We start from the raw sequence: 20,240 nt of genomic DNA, 5'->3' as shown, positions 1-20,240 counted from the left end.
TATGGCGGGAAACAGTCGGCCTAGACGGCCTAAAGTCTCTAGCCTAAAAGCATGACAAGTAGGAAACAACTTTCCTACTTGGTTAATTTTACAAATGATAGGACCGCCTGCCTAAAGGGGATCCAGTCTTTAAAATGGTTCGAATACCGACTGGATAAATGGCCGACTGATCGTCTAGCCTGGAAACAGACAACCAGTCGTCCAGGGGCATAGGCGGCGTGACTAACTATCCGTACCTGTCTGCAACTATCGGCCATGTAAAACAGTCGATATAGTGTACAATTGGATATCAGAATATTCAATACTTAAACAAATTTGAAGCAAAACAAAAATATTCATTAAAAAGAAGCCGGTCATTAAAGACCGGCAAAATATTTAGAGCCCCGGCCCCCTGGCCTGGTAAATACAAACAAACGGCACGCAGGCCGGGGAAAGAAGACATAAAGCTTATGAAGGGGGCATATCTTCAATATTAGCAGCTGCCGCCTAGTCAGCACTCTTTTTGCTGGACTCGGCTTCAGCTGCATCCTTCTGTGATGTATTACCCCCAAGCGGCACAAGCGCCACCACCGGCTGCTCCTCCTCCTCCAGTGCCTCTTCCTCAGCAGCCGCCAGGATCTCTTGATTATATCTATCAGAACACTAGCGGTACGTTTTTTCCCAGGAGGCAATGTCGGCATTGGGGAAGAGGCGACCCCAAGTCATGCGCTGGATTTGAGCAGAGTCTTCCATCATCTCCTGGACCAGCTCTTTCTTTTCTTGCTCGGCCTTTTCCGAGAGCTCCTGAGTAAGACTCTTCTCCTGGGTCACTAGGCGTACCTTTACGCTCGCCAAGGATTTCTCCAAGGTTTCGTATGAGGACATCTTTTGGCGAAGAGGTCTCAGCTCGGCCTTGAGGTTGTTGATGGTCGCCTCCAGCTCGCTATTCCTCTTTTGGGCCGCCTCTAACTGAGCCCGGATAGCGGCGGTAGCCTGCGCCTGATAATAAAGAATATCAATGGTCAGAATTTCATTTTGGGCAATTTGAAACATTGCCTTATCACAAACAGAGGCGGCCATAGCTTTTGCAGCCTTTACCTCTTTGTTCTTCCGGTCAAGCGGCTTGCGAAGGTCGTTCACTCGAAGCAGGGCCTAAGTAAAAAGGGGAACAGGCGTCAGTTTCCAAACAAAAAAGAAAACAGGCGTCCTGGAATTCAAATACTCAAAAATATGCTAAGTATACCTCAGCAAGGACCCCTGCAATCCCGTCTAGGTCAAGGGTGCCGACACCCCTGACCGCCTTCCTTTCAGCTGGAGGAACGGCCTTGATCATAGACTTGGCCACCTCGACCAAGTCAGGCTCCTGAGGGCCGGCTGCATCAAGCATAAACAAACAGATTAGACCTAGTAAAGAAGGGAGCAAGTCTAAAATTTACAAGGATAATTTCATACTTCTAGGTGGCCCAGCTGGAGTTTTAGAAGAAGTGGTCGGCTGTTTCTCAGCCGCCGCATGTTTCCTGGCAGAACCTGGAGAGCTCGCAACAGTCGTCCTCCGGGCCTTGGGGTCCGGCTGTTGGGAAGAAGAAGCTCTTGGAGCGCCCGTCTAAAAAAGAAGAAAAGAGTCAGTATATGCATAAACACAACTCCAAAAAGAGGGTGAAAGGTTCGAAGCCCACCAAGGGTGCCCCCTTGTTGGGGGAGTCGGTTGAAGACTGTTGCATGATGGAGGCCCGCAACATGGCCGCCGCAGTCTTGGAGGCGGTAATTTTGCTCATGGCGTCCGCTGCAAAAACAAATAGCAAAGTTAATAAAATTCATAACAAGAAATGCATGGAACAACAGAGTATTCGACAGGCCGGCTACCTCTTGTGCACCGACTGCTGAGGCCACAGGCGGCCAAAAAGTACTCGTCTTAGAGCCATTTGAAGCTCGAGTCGCAGTGCAGGGGTACTTGCTCTCGTACCGCTGAAGTAGAGTTCACCTTCGACTCTACTTTGAAGAGTCCTTTATCTAGGATCTCTTTCTTAGCCTTGGGGGGAACAGGCGGCATGCTGCGGCCGCCTGCAAGAAGGGGCGGATTCCTGTTCCACCTGTTGAAGCGCTTGTTCAGCTCTGTGTCTGAACTCTCAATGATAAGGAAGGTGCTCCGCCAGTCCTTCCATTTGTTTGCTTTACCTCTCGTCATGAGGTAGCCCCTGTGGCTCGTCAATTGATACCAGTCGGTACCGCCTGCCTTAGGGGTCCGGCTGAGGTAGTTCATGTGGGCGAAAGGCTCGAAGTTTGGCTCCACCCCGTGCAGTTCGCACCCGGCCACATAGCCGAGTACGTTGACCCAGGAGTTCGGGGCTAACTGCCATAACCCCAACTCATACCCATCCAAGATCCGCTGAACAGCCGGATGTAGTGGGAAGCGCAGCCCAGCCTTGATGGCCGCCTCGTAGCAGCCAAAGCAGGCGCCATCATAACTGGTACCAGCCGGCCAGACGACTGTGTCTTCTAGATCCGGCACGAACACTAAAAAGCCGGGGCCCATTGTGTGGTTTGCGATAAAGCTCTCCACTTTCTCTTGCATGGCTGTGATCCGGCCCCGAGGTACCATGCAGTAGTAGGGGGTATTTTGCTCTCGGTGAGAGGCGGATGGCTCCGCCCAATCGTCCCCTTCTCAACTGCGTGAGAAAGCCTCGCCTCTTGTAGGCGACTGTTTTTCTCTTCTGTGTCCAGAGAAGCATGGCCAGAAGAGCTAGACTCGGAATCGTCCTCTAACGAGTCCGAAGAGGATGACTCCTCCCCTCTCCCGGAGGGGCCCGCCTCCTCTCCTTTAAAAGGAGCAGGAGAGAATGTAGAATTGTCAACTGTAAAATGGGAAGGGGTCACTTTGACTCCTCCCTCAGAACTGCCGGCTTTCAAGCCGCTTTGTTTCACTTCCACATCTGGCGCCTGGTCAGATGTTTCACTAATCGGCACCCTGTGGGAGGAGCCGTCTGAGTTTGAGATCCTGGTAGTCTTTTTTGTTCTGGCCATCATGCTCTGCATAGACACAGATACAGTCGGACTTTGTATAAAGGGAAAAGATGGGTCCAGAAAAGGGCAGGCGGCACTCCTAGTCCTAGATTCAGCCGTCCCCGGTGACCGCCTGATCACTAACCTAGGTCGTGTCGTGTGCTTCCGTGGTGCCATTTCAAAAAAAGAATAAAGTAAAGAGAAAATTAAGAGTAAGAGAACCGGCGGTTACCTGAATGAGTGACGATTGATGAAGTTCTGAAAATCCTTTGCAATCGGCTTGTTAGAGCAGGCGGTAGGTAGAAAGGGTCCAAAATGTCAGAGCAAGTTCAGGGGTCCGAATGTTCTCTCACAAAGTTTTCAAGTGTGAAAATGACCGAAGTCAACACTCCTTTATATAAGCGAAGTGAGAAGGCGGAGGGTCACTTCCAGAATTCAAAATTTTGGCGGGAGAATCTCTCGGCCTCTCGCCGAGTGACACCTGTAGCAGGCCGTCGCCTGTTACAGGGCGATACCTGTCACAGGTAACACGTGACCAGTCACGTGCCACCTGTGAGGGGAAAATGATTAGGGGATTTTGCTCCCACCAATCGGAATGCGCCACGTGGGCCAATCAGGTCCTGCCAAGTGTTCCCCAGTTGGACCTCTCAGGGCTTGCCACGTGGCACACACTTATTCGTCCGCCTTGGACCTATTATGTCATGACACGTGGCATACTCCATGCCTAATGGAGAAGTCGGCCACCCAGGCCCAACTTCCGAGGGAAGCCCAATCAGCCCAAGGTTAACCTAAACCTAGATTGGCACATTTCCCGAGGTTATAAATACCTCCCTTAATCCTCATTAAGGGAGATAACGCAGATTACACACATTAAACTCTCTCACCTAGAGAGACCCAATCACTTTAATTTCCGCATTAATTACTCCTTAATCAAGTACTAACTTGACCGTCGGAGGCGGATCTCCAATCATCCGGAGCATCCGTTTGTTTTGCAGGTACAGGCGTCCGGTTCCAGTCTCGGAATTGTAACTCTCCCGCAGGACATCAGAAAACCCCGAAACAAATATAGTTCAAGTTTTAGCTTTCATTGCATGCTTAATTTGCTTATCTTTAATTCCAAGAGCGGTTAAAGCCTAAAATATGTGAATATTTAGTGTCCAAGAGAAGGATAAGAGTCAAATCTCAAACAACTAACGTCCAAGACTGGGTTAATAAGTTGGGAGTTTGAATCATATATTCATAATTAGAATGGATTAGTGAGGAGAAATATTTTGTTGATTGCTTAATTATGTTAAAAAAAAAACTATTGAATATTGAATCTTTATTTCAAGAACTTTATTATTAGAAAACTTCACCAAATTAATGAGGGGTTGGATTACACATCATTTACCAATCACAAATTTTTATATGTGGCTAGTCACATGGTATGACCACTTAACATAATCACATATAAGGCAATTAATTAAGTAATAGGGGTCATGGTGATAAGCAAATAGGATTACCTTAACGTATGTAGTAGCTAGGTTACTTAAATGAGAAAAAGGGGTTACTCTCTTAAATATGTGGAATTATTCTTTCATTTTTTAAAACAAAAGAATTGGGGTTACTCGAATGAACAAATGAGGTTACTTATTTCTAAATTATTTTATTTTACTCCTATAATGAATTTGGGTTACTTTTATGACAACATGGGGTTACTCTTATGAAATTATGAGGTTACTCATACATTTAAATGAATATTACTCTTATAAACCAATGTAGCCATACTGTGCGACTAGCCACATACAAGACTTACCCTTTACCAAATTGGTTTATGAAAAATTTTGTGCAAATTATTTATCCTTATTTTGTATTTCTAAACCTAAGGTGTTTGTACAACGTTTATAGTGGTGATAACCCACCCCTAGACAGCATTTAGCCACTTTGATATTAAAGAGCGAAAAATAGTATGTTGTTTCCTAGTTTTCTTAGACACATGAAGAATTACGAAACACAAAAGTGATAAATCGCCTAATTAAAGGTCACAATCAAAACAGAATAACAACATTCAGATAAGGAGGGTCATCATCAATCTATAGCAAAATGCCTGACACCCTCTTAAGAAATGCATGACACAAATTGTTGCATCCTATTTCATTGTTCTAATCTGTGTTCTCACATAAGCTAAGCAAAAATTGTGTATAATATAAGCCAAATATAAGCATGTTAGATAAATCACAAATAATAAGATGAGTGGCATACTAAAATTGTATCACCGAATTAAAAGTAATCCTAAAGTTCACTACCAAAATAGTCAAGAAAGTAGTGTGAATCTATAGGGAAACGATATTCTTTTACTTCTAAGAGTCAAACAAATGTAGGTTATGAATATCGAGTGTTTGAATATGATTTATACTAAAATAAGCAATTATAAATATGGGTGTCCATAATTCAAATTTAAACCGAAATCCAATCGAATCATCAATTCGGATCGGATTAAGATTTTTTGAACATTAGGATTTTCGAATTGGATCGAATTGATCCTAATCGGATCCAAACTAAGCCGAAAACCAAATTGTAAAATTAAGCATTGATAAGTGTAATTTATGTCACTATTTTTTAGGAGTTTCTAGTTAGTTTTTCATTGTTTTGATATTTTTTACTTGGTTTTAACAAGGTTTTATTTCATTTATCGTGTTTGCATGTGAAATGTTATTGTTGGTCAATTTTGGCTTTTCTTGCATATTTTTGGTTGCTTCTTGCATTAGATTAAACTTTATTGGTTTATTCTTATGTTTAGGAACACTTGGATAAGTTCTTTGCTCAAGATTGAAGATATATAAAACATAAAAGAACAAATAATGAAGAAATGTGCACTTGATTTGCAAAGATCGAACTTCAAACGCCTATATCTTTAGATATACATAATATATCAGAGTGATTCCAATTGGAGATGAAAGCTTATCTTAAGAGCTTTCCAACGACTGGTCACATGCCTTATTTTGACGAGTAACAAAGAAGTTATAGCCTTCCGGAAAGAAGCTGCTTCTAACAGGAAAATCTGCACTCCCGTGCTAAATGTCGCCCGTGCAGATTGTGCACGACCGTGCTAAATGTGGCACGTCCGTGTAGGCCTGTGCTCCGGTTTTCTGAAGTTTCTGCTCAGTCTGCACGTCCGTGCCAACTTTGGCACGTCCGTGCCAACTTTGGCACGTCCGTGCAGACCTATATCCGGGTCTTTTTCCTTGTTATCTCCGTCCTTTCTATTTGGGGTTGTATAAATACCCCTTGGCTTCATTTGTAAATGGGAGATATTTTCCATTCTAAAATTTTAGTAGTTTAGGGTTTTAGAGAGAGAAACTCTCAAATTTTAGAGAGAGAAAGTGAGAAAAAAACGATGGTATTCATGGATTTTGGATAATCAAATGAGGAATTTGATGATTTGAGGATCTTCATTTCTTATCAATGAGCATTTCTTATTCTCTCTTCTCTTTATGCTTTCTTTAATTGCTTTTTTATCATGTTTAAGTAGTTTTCCTTCTACTAGGTGTTGAGTGAAGCTTTGTAATGATTAATTGAGTTATTTGAGATAAATTTGATGATGATTGTGTGATTATATTGATTGAATTGATGATGGCATGTTGTTTGTTTTAGATTGGATTGATCTCCCATGATAGCAAACTTAATTGCATATTGGTTCTAGTTTGACAAGGGATTGTGAATTAGAGTTGATATATTGATTGCATTTTGGGTAAATTTCTTCGATGCACCTAGTCAATGAGGGATCTAGGCTAGGAATTTGAGAGATTACTTTTGAGTGTAGTCAATTCCTATTTTAATTCTTTCTTTGCATGATTAATTATCAAAAGGACTCTCATTTGCTTATTAGTTGTTCAAAATGGATCTTTTCCCCTAGTAGACTTTATCATACCTTGTTCTTTATATGTGCTTTAGTGTAGTTGTAGTGTCCTCTATCCATTAATCGACTTCGGCATAGCTTAAGCATTAGATTAAGAACAATCTAGCATTACTGTTCCTTGTGGTTCGACTCCGAACTTACCACTAGACTTGTTTAGGGGTTAGTTTTAGGATTTATAAATTTGTTTGATCGTAGGGAGGTCAACCAACGACCTAATCTCCCTCCTGTCAAGCATGTATGAATATGGACCCAAATATGGATTACATGTTGTCTTAAGTTGTTGCTGCTAACCTATTGAAAGTTGCTGCTTGGTGTTGATACTTGGTGCCTGGTGTTATTAATATAATGTTGGTGCTTTAACCTAGATGAATGGTTTGGTTAAAAATGCGAACCCTTGGGAGCACCAACCCTACTGAGGTTTCTAGCAACCCCCCAACCTTTTGGGTTGAGCGCCCGCTCCTTGTAGTTGTACTAGTTTTAATTAATATGGACTTGATGTTGAACAATATATTAATCATGACTATTTTCAAGATTTGTATAAATACTAAGGTTTGGACAAATGTTATATGTATAATTGCATTTTTAATTTTTTTTATTATCGTATGAGTCTATTAAATGCTAAAAATAAACATATTTTAATTTGGATTATCGGATTGGATCCAAATAATCGAATTTTGGATCGGATTGGAATGGGAGAATAATTCAGATTGGATCGGATTGAAAAATTGAAACCCGAATCATATTCCAGATCGGATTGTATTTGTTCTTAATCCAAACTGAAAATCTAAAGACCCTTAATTATAAAGGAATAAATCAATATTAAAAAATCCTAGGGTATCGTACGCCAATAAATAATATTATTCCGAGATAAACAACAAACATCAGCAATAAAAAATGTAATTAATTAGGTCAACATGCTCTGTTGCTTGAATCGATGTTAACCATAGAACAAATCGAACTGGCTATCACAATTTATTATATTCAATTCTACGTATTGAAACTAGCCATAATATCAAGTTTAGACCCTTGATGCATAATCTAATATTGCTTATCTAATTCAGTTAAACTTGGTCGAATTCAATTGAAAATTGATAAACACAATCAATACGAATTAACTTCCATATCTATCAATCATTCACAAATATCTCATCTTCATACATTTATGGATCCTAATAGCCCTATTACTAAACTGCTCACACATATTAGAATTAAAAAAAACACGAATCAACCAAAGCAAACATAATTCAACCAATAACAAATATTAAATAAACTAAGGATAGGAGAGTAAAATACTAGAATTAACAGAAAAAATTGAAATATATCAGGTTGGTCTTTATTCCTTAGTTCTTCCTAAGACTTGGACTTTCTTTCTTTTATGGGTTCCTTGGACTTGGGGGTGGCCTCTCGCTTCTCATAACCTAATGAAGTAGAGGTGATCAAAATTCGTGTAGGGCTGAACCTTAATATTAAATCTCATACCCAAACCAGCAAAAAGTGTCAGGCTTGTCGTGCCAAAATAGGTTTTTTGAACTTTTATGGGTCGCATTTGAGGTTTTATCTAAAAAAAAAGTGTATTTAGACTTACCCAGACCCACAATTATTTCGAGTCAGGTCATTATTGACCACCTCTACAATGAGGTCTAAAAATATATTTAGTCTTTAATCGTTGAGCTCAACTTCCCTTGCTCAACCTTGCACTTCAAAATCTGCTGAGGTTCTAACATGGGCTTTGAACCTCGATTAGTCATCAAAGCACGTTCCAACTTCTAACATCTTCATAGAGATCCTATAAATTCGGGAATTGCCATGCAAGGTCCTACAATCAATAATACTACGAAAAATATTAGGATACGCATATTAGTAATTAAAATGGATCCGATAGCATAATCAAGCATAAATATAACAGTGAGATTGGTAATAAGCAATATATAATATTGACATATCAATGACCCAAAAATCATCTATACCCTTTTATGGATCACCAAGAAGGACTCTACTAGTATGGAAAAAAGTATGATTTTGCTCTATAAGAGAGCCTACAGGTTTTGAGCCTAAAATGCCTACCTTTGCAATAATATCGAGAGTGTATTTTCTTAGGTGGAAAAAATGTCTTTTGTACGCATTAAATGAAGCGGCCTACTTCAGCATGTGTGAATATGCTTGACAATCATGGAAGTAGGATTTGACATTATACGATTAGGGACAAAAAAGTAGGGAGCTTCCAATAAGGTTTTAAGGAACTTGTAAATCGTTCATAGATAATTACAGGCAACAACGGAAAGGACAAACTAAAAGGCAACAACAACGATTTGATCCATGAAGGTTACACCCATAATCCATGAGATTACTAACTCTAAATGATCACAAACTACATATGGAGGATTGGAGATGATGGTACAAAGTTGAGTCATGGAAGTTATTTCGCTCGTATTGGCCTCTACTCGATTCTTATTGTGAAAAGTACTCTTTGCGATTCGAAAAGCATACAAACAATATTCAATTTGCTCCAAACTATATTACTAGGTTGGTTGAATGTTTAGTGCACATAAAATTCTGATATTGTGATCAATTATTATGTCCACAAGATTAAAAGGGGACTTAAATCAGTTGTCCAAATTATCTTATTAGATATGATTTTCAATTACATATTCCCAATTAAACGTGCAAAAGAGTGATCAAAATAAATAAAATAATACAACAAAAATATTGGAAGCAACATCATAATATTAATAAGTACAAATTAAATCATTAGCGTGATTATGATATATAATAAAAAATCCTATCACGATACTAGCAAATTAAATAAAATAAGTAATTAAATATATTAAAAACTTACATTGCGCACACTCCTTTAATTGCTAAAGCATGAATAACTTGTTAGTAACTTCAATATAAATAAAATTGAAAGAACTAAATTGAAATAAAATAAAGTTTAGATTTGTCCAAACTCTCAGAAATTCAACCTTTTATGCCTAGGTTGACGAGTAGCGTTAGAAATTAGGATGTTGAAACCATGAAAATAATAGAGAAATTAGGGCAAAAATACAATACTCAATTGTAGATCTCATTTATATAAGGTGTGACGACGTGTTTTACGGCTACCCTAGAAGTGTATTTCGCCACCACCGGTACGAGGCTCTCTCAGTGACGATTGCTCCGCCAAGGGTAACACATCTAGGGGTGAGGAATAATTTCGGGTACCCGGTTTTGGAACTGGAACCGATTTGGACCCGGCGGGTCCACATCTGGAACTGGTCCCATCAGGTGCGGTTCTAGTTCCAAAATTTTAGACCCGATTATAACCGGTTCCAATTCCGGGTCCAGGAATTTTGGACCCTGTACCCACTAGGTACCCGGTTTGGAAGGGTACCCCCTCTAGTTTATAACTCACATGCTATATACAATTCAACCCAATAACTAGAATAAAAAAATAAAGTAGTCCATATAAATTCCAAGAAAACCCTAAACATCTTAATCAGCAGCACCTTTCTAGAGTATGTGAGAGAGAGAGAGAGAGAGGGGGGGGGGGGGTTTCTTTATTTCTTCTTCACCACATTTCAATCAACCAAGAAATGGTTTACTTCATTTAATCTTCACCATCTCGGCTTCTCTTTGTCTTCATCTCCTCCTCTCTCATTCCATATATAGAATATGTATTTAATTTCATCAAACATCAAAAGATGGAAATTTGTTGTCTGCCACAATGACGAAGGGGTTGACTCTAATTCTTTATGGACACAATTGATCTTTTGCAGCAGCTCCTTCAAATACTCATTAGCATCTTCGAGTAATTAAAGTCCTATTCATCTCTAAATGAAGTAGATTAACTAATCTTTGGCAAAAAAAAAAAAATTCGGAAGATTTGTAAAAATTAAATACACCAGGTACCCGGTTTTGGAACCGGTTCCCAGCAGTTTAGGGTTCGGGTCAGAAAATTTTGGACCCGGATTAACCAGTTGCGGGATCGGGTCCTTTATTTTTGACCGGGTACGTGGTCTTGCTCACCCCTAAACACAGCTACGTTCCAACTCCATACCCTGATTGGAAGACTAGAATTATATCAAGAACCGCTCAATTCTTTATGGGAATGGCTTTGTGTTTATTGTGTTTAGATTTCACAATACTTTGTGTTTTTCATATGTGCAAAAATAACAGGCTTAAAGGTATTTATAGATTTGAGGGGGAGTGGGAAGAAATAACAAAACAAAACACCCAAAATCGCATCACAACACTCAACAAATCCTACGCCCGTATCCAGAACATGCGCCCGTAGGAATACCTGCGGCCTACTACAGTTGCTCCCCCATACCGCCTGCATGCAGCTCGTTCCTGCGCCCGTAAGAATATGCGATCAGCCCTAGTGTAAGCTTAACATCTCACACGTAATAAGGTTTGGAATTTGATGCATAATTGCTCTAAATCAAGATACTTAAACAAGGTACAAACAACTCTATCAAGTCCACTTGACCAATTCCCCACGAGACAAATCGTCTGAATGCATTACTAGAATTTCTAATAAGGAGAACTTTAGTATTGCAAAGAGACTTTGACTTTCTTGAAAACGTTGATTAGAATAGGTATCGATGATCAAAGGCTCGAACTATTATGTTTATGCCCGTAGATTACTATGCTCTCCCTGAAAAGTTTAGGGTTGTATTTGTAAGTTAGTAGGCGGAAAAAGAGGTGCCGCACAAAATATATGTGTAACGCGGGAAAATCTAAAGTGTCGTGACACAGCATTTGTACCGTTACATGGTGCATTATATCGTGACACGATGTAACACGTCGAGGCGCGGAACTTTTGCCATATTTTAAGCGATTTTAAAACTTCTAGACATAACTTTTGATCCGTAACTCGATATACAACATATAATATATTGTTGGAAAGATCTTTAAGTCTACTTTCTAACCCAATTATTATTAAGTCAAAACTCATGTATATTTCATGATATGGCCGTTTGAGTGCAAGGGTGTTGGTTTTGGGCCGCGTTTTAGTGTTTTGCTTATATCTTATTCGTTTTAAATTGGAATTGGGATAATGATATATATTTGGGAATAATATTTCAAGGTCTATTTACCAAATGAGATTTGAATCAATATTACGGGCCATGAAAATCAGTTTTTCTCAATTTTGGACTATGGTCACGAAAAGATAAAGTTGGGGTCAGCTTGTGGATTTGGGCTAGGAAAAGTGTTTGAATGGTTGTTTAGGATAGGAATAGATTGGCTTAGGTAAATTATAATAAAATTGGGCTAGGGGTTCAAGAATTTCTTAATTCCAATGCCCAACATGACCAATTGGCGATAAAACATCATTCATCACCGAGTCTTGGTCGAGGACACAGTCAGGTGACTACACCTTCATATGAAAGTGTTAACCAATTTATTGTGTACAAGATGTAATATTGAAAGAGTCTCAATGACTTACAACTAAAGTAGACACCAAGAATTAAACATATCACTTTAGTGTAAAGTAAAGTGTTAACTTCAGGACTGTTTGATTGCTGTTGACATGGATCCCACCTTGTTTAGAGTTCAACTCATAGCTACAAAGTAATGCTCATATAATTCATGCTATATTGTCTTTGCCCTATAGTTTATGCTTGTTATGTTACAATACAATGTAACCTCTTTATTTATTCCTTTTATGGTATAAAGTGTGAGGGATCTATTAATTCTAAAACATAGTTGATCCTTTTATGCCTCTATATTCCCCTCATCTTTTATTTTCTGTTGTTCTAGGCTTCTATATATTACCTTGCTCTTGGTGAAATTGACAATGCATCACAACATTTCAAGAGATTATTTCAGTCGACTGACATCTGTGTGGAGCGAAAAATTATTCTAGAAGCTTCTAATGGCATGCAAGGCTCAAGTACCCTCATCTTCTCTGCTCAAAAAGGGCCATCAACAATAACCATGACAATACATAGTTTGTCATTTTAAAAAGCCACCAGCAACTAAAAACTACAAAGTTTGGGCCACTGTACAAGAAATGTGTCGCATCATAATTTCTATAGCTTTGCTATTTGGGAGAGCTATGTTTTATGCTGCTAGGCTGACCAGTGTGTTTCTTCATTGTCCTCTTAAAATGTTTTGTTTCTGACAATTTTTTTTGGAGGTCATTAAAATGGAGCTACATGTCTTTTCTTCATGCAGGCGTGAGATAGGAGAAGAAGTAGGCTAATCGTGATGTACCAATGGACGAGAAGAGTAATATAATTCACTATCTAAAGGATAATGAAGGAGAATATATGTGACTTTTTAGGCATAAAATGTGAGCAGAGGACTTTAAACTATTGGCAATGATAGGAACGGGTACATTTGTTGCGGAATTTCTCTTGGTTTTATGATTTCCAGTCATGTTGAAGATTACAGGTATGAGCTCCCAGAGATATTCAAGGTTTTTCTTTCTCTCCTCTTTTATTCTTTTCAATTACAATGTTTGATGTATTAAGCTTAAAAGTTTTGCAAAAATTTGTTATAAGGAAAGCAACAATGCCTATAGAGCTTGTTAAAGTGGTGAGATTGGTTTTGAAACTGAATCTGCTTGCTACCTTGCTTTATGAATTTTGAAATTGTACTTTAAGTTTATGTGGAAAGTTTTGTTGGTATTTGGATTTTTAATTTATTAAGGTTTTTTTTATATTGAACACTCTGTTTGTTTGTTTGACAATTTACTCAAGATTTTTTTAAATTTGATAAAGAATCAAACTTGTTATTTGTTTCAATGGTTTATTTTTGTAGAAATTCTCGGCTCACTTCAATGGTTTTTCACTGCATACAATGGCAAATGATATGTTCTTGGTTGACTTTATGGGATATTGCGATTATGGACATTTTATTGCAATCTTGAGTGTTATTAATTTATGGGATATTGCGGTTTTGGACAATTAATTGCAAATGATTAATTTGTTGTTAGTATTATCTTGCTTTGCTAAGGTTCAGTTAATCATCAATAACACATACTTTTTAAAACATGCTCATTCTTATGATTTGTTAGCTACCTATAGAATTTATTACAGCTTAAATTTTATGGTTTTCATTGGAATATAAGCCTTAAAGTTCCCTATTTTCTTTTGGTTTGGTTGGAAAATGAACGTAAAAATTCTATGACATTTTATTGGATTAGATGATGCATTGCATCAATCATTGATAAGGGTTGCGGGTTTTTAACAATGGCAACAAATCTTAGTAAAAAAACGAATGATTTACGTAATCCGCTTAAATTTATATTTTAAATTTATTAATCATGGGGCGGGTGTTTAATTTATTAGCCTATTCAGATAAAGAAAGAATAAGTTGTTGTTAATAATTTTTTCAGTTTAGATATAGAAAGCTTAGCACGCATTATTTAATACTTATTATCTAAAAACGAGTAACAGAGGAGATAAAGCCCACAGAGGTAAAGGAAGTGGGAAGGGAGAAGGAAGGGGGAAATTTTGCAAAATTTGATAAAAATTTTAGCAAGTAATATGATACTTTCTAAAATTATGAAAAACCATAAAAATCAATCGAGAAGGCGATAGGTAGAGGAAGCTAGGGGAAAATTTTTAAGAGATGCATATTTAAATTGTAATTGTGAAAGAGATAAGTAGCAAGAGATTAAATTACAAAAAAACAAAAAGGTCCATTAATGAAAGGAGTGAAGGGAGGGGGTGAACTAATTAGAAAATAACTTAATAGATATCCTCAGTACAAATTGGCTCTATAATTTTGAAATTTATTACATCTAACTTTATAGCTAGCCATCTGACAAAAAGCTATAGTCACAACATGATTTTTTTAAAACACTAAACACACGCTTGCATGGGGAGAGGGAAAGGGATGGTCAGCTCCCGCCCTCCCCCACAGTTGTTGCTATTGCAAGCTGCGTGTTAGTGACAGTGGCCGGCCGTGGTACGACACTGGTGGTGGTTGGCAAGCAGGATAGAGATAGAGTTTACCTTGGGCCAATTTTGGTCCTAAATCTGGTCCAAATTGTAATCTATACTCCACTTTGGCCCTATTTAAAAGTCATCTCAATAAATGGAAAAAAAAAATAAAAAAAAACATCTGAGTATATAATAGTAGAATTAATCAAGATAAATTTATGTATGCACATTTTAATTATTTTATTTACATAGGTAAATTTCAAAATAAAGTAACCAAATTATAATTGAATTGATATTACCTAGATTTGCAATCAACTAACCTTACAAATATAAGTGACATTTCAATTTTAACTCTAAAATTGATTAATTGAGATTTGGAATATATGAAATCTAACGAATAAATTTTTAACAACTTAATGCGACTAGTAGAACCATTCACGGTTATTTTGTACTCCATACTACTAACCATAATGCCGACTCTACAATTCTTCAAATGTCATCATATAAAATAATCAGATCTCGATTAAATAAAATAAATAAATAAATAAAAACCTTATCTAGAGATATGACCAATAAAAGCATCCCTTTCTAAATCAGAAACACCCCATTTTGCAACTGATCCTCTCATAGCTTCACCCAATTCTTTAGCCCTCTTCTTCATCTCCTTTCCTTCTTGTGGTGCCATTAGTGTCTTCACTACATGCTCAATTATAATTGACTTCACAATCTCACTGCGGAGCTCCTAATCTCTCACCATTACACCAATTCTGAGCACATTACTAATATAAAATGCATTCTTTGGTTGATCAGAATGCATAGGGAACGCTGCAATCGGCACACCTATACTAATACTTTCTAAACATGAATTCCAACCACAATGACTCATGAACCCGCCTACTGATGGATGACCCAATATTTCACGCAGAGGAGCTCAATCTTTTACTACTATACCTCTATTTTTTACTCTTTTCTCAAAACTTGCTGGAAGTTGAGGCCTTTTCACTTTATCTGCTTCTACAAAAATATCATTTGGATATGTCTGTCGAAGCACCCAAATGAATTTCTCACCACATTTTTCCAACTCCTTTGCCAACTCTTCAATTTGATCATCTATTAGCGATATCCTCGTCCCAAAAGACACGTACAAAATTGAATCCTACTCTTGTTCATCTAGCCATTCAAGGGAATGATGTCTGTTTTTGCTAGTGCTTTGGATATTAACCGGATGTAATAGCCATAATGCAAAATGCTTTACATCATCTCCCTTTTTTGAAGATATCATCCTCCCCAAAAATTCAACATATTTTTCGTCAATTACTCTTGAGGTGTTAGAGCCATCCTGATTCAAACCCCGATAACTTATTATAATTCTCAAGAAATTCTAACATCTCTTTAGGAATGCAACCCTCTTGAGAAGGCATACAATCCGGAATATAATTTTGGATCTACCCGAAAGGGTTTAGCTTCCTCGGGTATGCTTTCCCACACCATAGCAAAATAGGTAAAAGTACAAATGGGAAGGAAGGCATACGCTTCACCATTTAGAATGAGCTTAACATCTTGGAAAATATAATTCATACTATTGTCATAAATGATTACAACACTTTTATACTTTGTCAAGAGTTGTTCCATGAGGGGAAACATGGGATGTCAAAGATGCATCATAGCCTCCAAAAGGGGTTGCACGTGATGTGGGAATGGGTTGTCGATTTTTGGAGGAGGCGAGTCAAAAGGAGGGAGTTCATGCAAAATCGTTGAAATGATTTTTTGTTAAGGTTTTTAAGTTCCACCCATGGAATCGAATCTTTGCTTGTAGGTTATGGGAGGTGGAACCAGCATAATGGACTGGGATTCCATAGGAGGTGATGAGGTGAGAGAGGTGGAGGAGTTGGTTTAGATGGCCTTGAGCTGGTAGTGGTACAACTATCACTACTACTTGATGATGCTCAACGTTTTCAGTTTGGATGTTCATTTTTGCAATATGATGAAGTTTTGGAGGCTGGTTTTTAGAAGGTTTATCTTTACAACTAAATGAGTTTGACTTTTTGTTTATGTTTGTCTTATATATAATTAATAATGTTAGAGATATCGAAAAAGATATTATATAATTCTTGGTATCATTATCGATATCATATCTTATTATCTTTAGTATATAGTAAGATATTATGTTATCAATCTTGATTTGAGATTATTTTTTGTAATCTTTCGGTATCCTTATGATTTTCATACATTAATATTATTAATTCATGAAACAAAATTCTGTTTCTCATAACACAACATATATATATTGCGTCATTTGATAATTACTAATCCTTAAGACACTGTTAACATCAATTTTCATTTAATATTACTGATAATTAAGGACATTACAAAAATTGTACCAAAATATAAAGCTTTAATTACGAAAAGCGGTGTTATTATTTGTATGTCAAATGTTAAACTGTTTGGTCTAAATGGTGCTAAAGATAATTTCAAATGTATACGAAATAAAAGGATTACATACATATCGAGTATCGTTTGGTACTTTAATACCAGGGCCGGCTAAGGGCCAATGCAAACAAATCCTTAGCACATGTCCCCAAATTATAAGGGCCCAATTTATCGGAGCCCAAGTCTTAATTAAAAAGAAGTTTGTCATTTGTCCCGACATATAACACGCAAAGCCACAAGCCTTCCTTCTTCCTCTAAATCATTCATCTACTCCATCAAATTAAATGCCCAGATTCATCTACCCGTAAATTACTCTAATCCATTTTTTAGTTTCGTTGCAAATTCTAAACCTTCATTATAACACCCTTGAAAATTTCTTCTTTTGAAATATCTGTTTTGCCCTTTTAAAAATAAAAAATAGGAATTGAAATAAGTAAGACATTACCGCCATCGCGATTACGGTTAAGGTATTTTATCAAAGACACACATTGGAAGACTTTTCAAACCAAATGCAAAGTCCAAAAGATGGAGGTTACAAAAATGTGCATGTTAAGGTGCATATGTGGGAACATTCTAAGGGATTGAATCATAAATGAGGTTATCCGCAAGAAAGAAAGTGTGGCAGGCATAGCAGACAAACTAAGGGAAAATCGACTACGTTGGTTTGGACATGTAAGACGGAGACCCGAGGGTGCACTGGTACGAAGAGTGGAAGAGTGGGACCATGGAGGGGTTAAACGAGGGAGAGGGAGACCGAGAATGACTTGGTTGGAAGGAGTTAGGAAGGATATTAAGTATATGGACTTGCATGAGGATGAGGTATTGGATTGTAAAGGTTGGAGGAGGAAGATTTTTGTGGATGACCACACAGAATAATCAAATTTGGTTCATGTAGCCGACCCCACTTATGGGATTAAGGCTTTGATTGATTGATTAAGTCAAACTAAACAAAAGTAAAGTCAAAACCAAAAGTCAAACAAAGTCAAACCTACAACTTGGAATCATTCCAGACCCTTTCAAAACCAAATATAGTCTTTAAAACCAATACGTTAGTGTCATCAAACAATAGTATCCGTCAATAAATATAATGATACACATATTCGAATAGAAACGAGAAACATGGTTCTCTCTTCGCTCAATCTCCAACATGAATATGTTGCATCACCTGAAATAGCTCTCTTTAAACTATCCGTACTACTCACCATAACTGGGTCATCGTAGATCCAAGATAAAGACAAGGCCAAACACACACACCGTACGAAATCAACAATGCTGAGTACATAAACATAAAGGAAACACAGTAACATGGTTTAACCTAGCATCATCCAAACTTACCTTTAGCCCTGAGTTTAACACACAACCAATAGACACAAATAAATATTGTTTATTTAATTATTTTGAATACTCATCGAATGGGTTTCCCCACTCAACTGCCCCACAAAAGGGGACTAGCAACAGGTTCTAATCGTCCTAGTATCAAACTAGCCACACCTAGGTAGCGGACATCCTTGCGCATAATAAAAAGGAATATACAGCGTCCTATACCCTCAATAGAAGTCATGGTTAAATATAAAACCCCATAACTCCCCCCATATGTTCATTCTTAAGGTATATACGTTCCAAGAGTTTTTGGTGCATAATCTCTTTCACTTGATATTATTTACATTTTAGAATTGGTGATGACTCTCATTGAATAAAACAATCAAACAACATGAATCATTCAAGCATTTTACCATTCCAAATCAGTTCTTGAATAATTAGTGACCACATTTTATTTAATGTTAAACCCTTTTAAACTAACTCGGTGTAAAAACACCTTATGTACATAGAGAACCTAAAAATCCTAACTTTTTGTCAAACACACTTAAATAAAATAGCTCAATATATGTGCAAAAACACCCTCTTTAATATGCGTCAATTCTCGGTGCATTAAAGCACCAATTAAAATAATACGAACCATAATAAAATTTCTGTTCAATATTCCAAACTTAATTAAACAATTAGTTTAATTAAACATGTTCATAATCATGCTAATAATAAAATCACGGTTTTATAAAATATTCATTTGTCACAAAGTACAATAAATAATCCATTTAACCAATCATGTTTCATAAATATATCATAATTCCAAACCAATTCACCAATCTCAAGCCTATTCCTAACATAATACTAAGTTGATATCAACTTAAATAAAGTCTCTCAAGTTTTTACACGCATAATTAATTCCTTTTATGCGTACGTACCTCGAATACGAACGCAAAATCGCCACTAGTGCAAGAAATCACTCACTTCGAACTCTCCTACGACTAATAATTAATTACCAAAGTGTATTAAATATCATCCATAAACAATTAGCAATATAAACTTACTTATAAATATGTTTAAAGCCTTTAAAATATGTTATAAATTTGTTTAAAGCCTGTGGTTATACTCCCACTTAATGGGTAGTCAAAATCCCTCAATAAAACGTTAAGATAGCCTCTACAAGGAATTTCCAACATTAACAAATCAATAAAATTTGTTGTAATTTACTATTAAATCATCCATTTAAACAATCTAACTGATAGAGGCGAAATTAAGTAGTTGGACTAACCTCCTACTGTCAAACACATTTATATCACTCAACTACCTAATAAAAGTATAAGACAAGTAGAGGGTCGAACCACAAGGACAATGGTGTTGAAATATGTCGATTAAGGCGATAGGATAGGTTGGGAAGCATATAAAAGAAGGATCAAATAAACTAAGACAAAGACGGGATTGACAAAGAAGCAAAAGACACTAGGGAATCAATGAAGAAATCAATAATCAACTGCAATTCAATCAAGACAATGGAATCAATGGGGTAAATTAACTACCTAGGTCACTTCCGCACACACTAACTCATCATCAACTAGCTCACTCCCGCACAACTAGTCAATAATAGCTATTTGATGAATAAACACCATAAACTAGCTCACTTCCGCACAACTAGTCTAGAAACAAATTTAATCATGAAATCATCAATTGGCCCAAAAGACTTGAATCAGTAAATACGTTAACAAATATCTTAAAATAAT

At 37.3% G+C, this 20,240-nt stretch overlaps 1 pseudogene; it reads right to left on the bottom strand.

Moving 5' to 3' along the window:
• Window positions 1–14,704: 14,704 nt before the first annotated feature.
• Window positions 14,705–16,840, bottom strand: LOC110694564 (annotated as a pseudogene).
• Window positions 16,841–20,240: the final 3,400 nt, after the last annotated feature.

The sequence above is a fragment of the Chenopodium quinoa genome, unplaced genomic scaffold, assembly GCF_001683475.1.
Source record: "Chenopodium quinoa cultivar QQ74 unplaced genomic scaffold, ASM168347v1, whole genome shotgun sequence".
NCBI lineage: Eukaryota > Viridiplantae > Streptophyta > Magnoliopsida > Caryophyllales > Amaranthaceae > Chenopodium > Chenopodium quinoa.
Note: the sequence above shows the minus strand (reverse complement) of the source record. Positions and strands in the feature narration are given on the sequence as shown.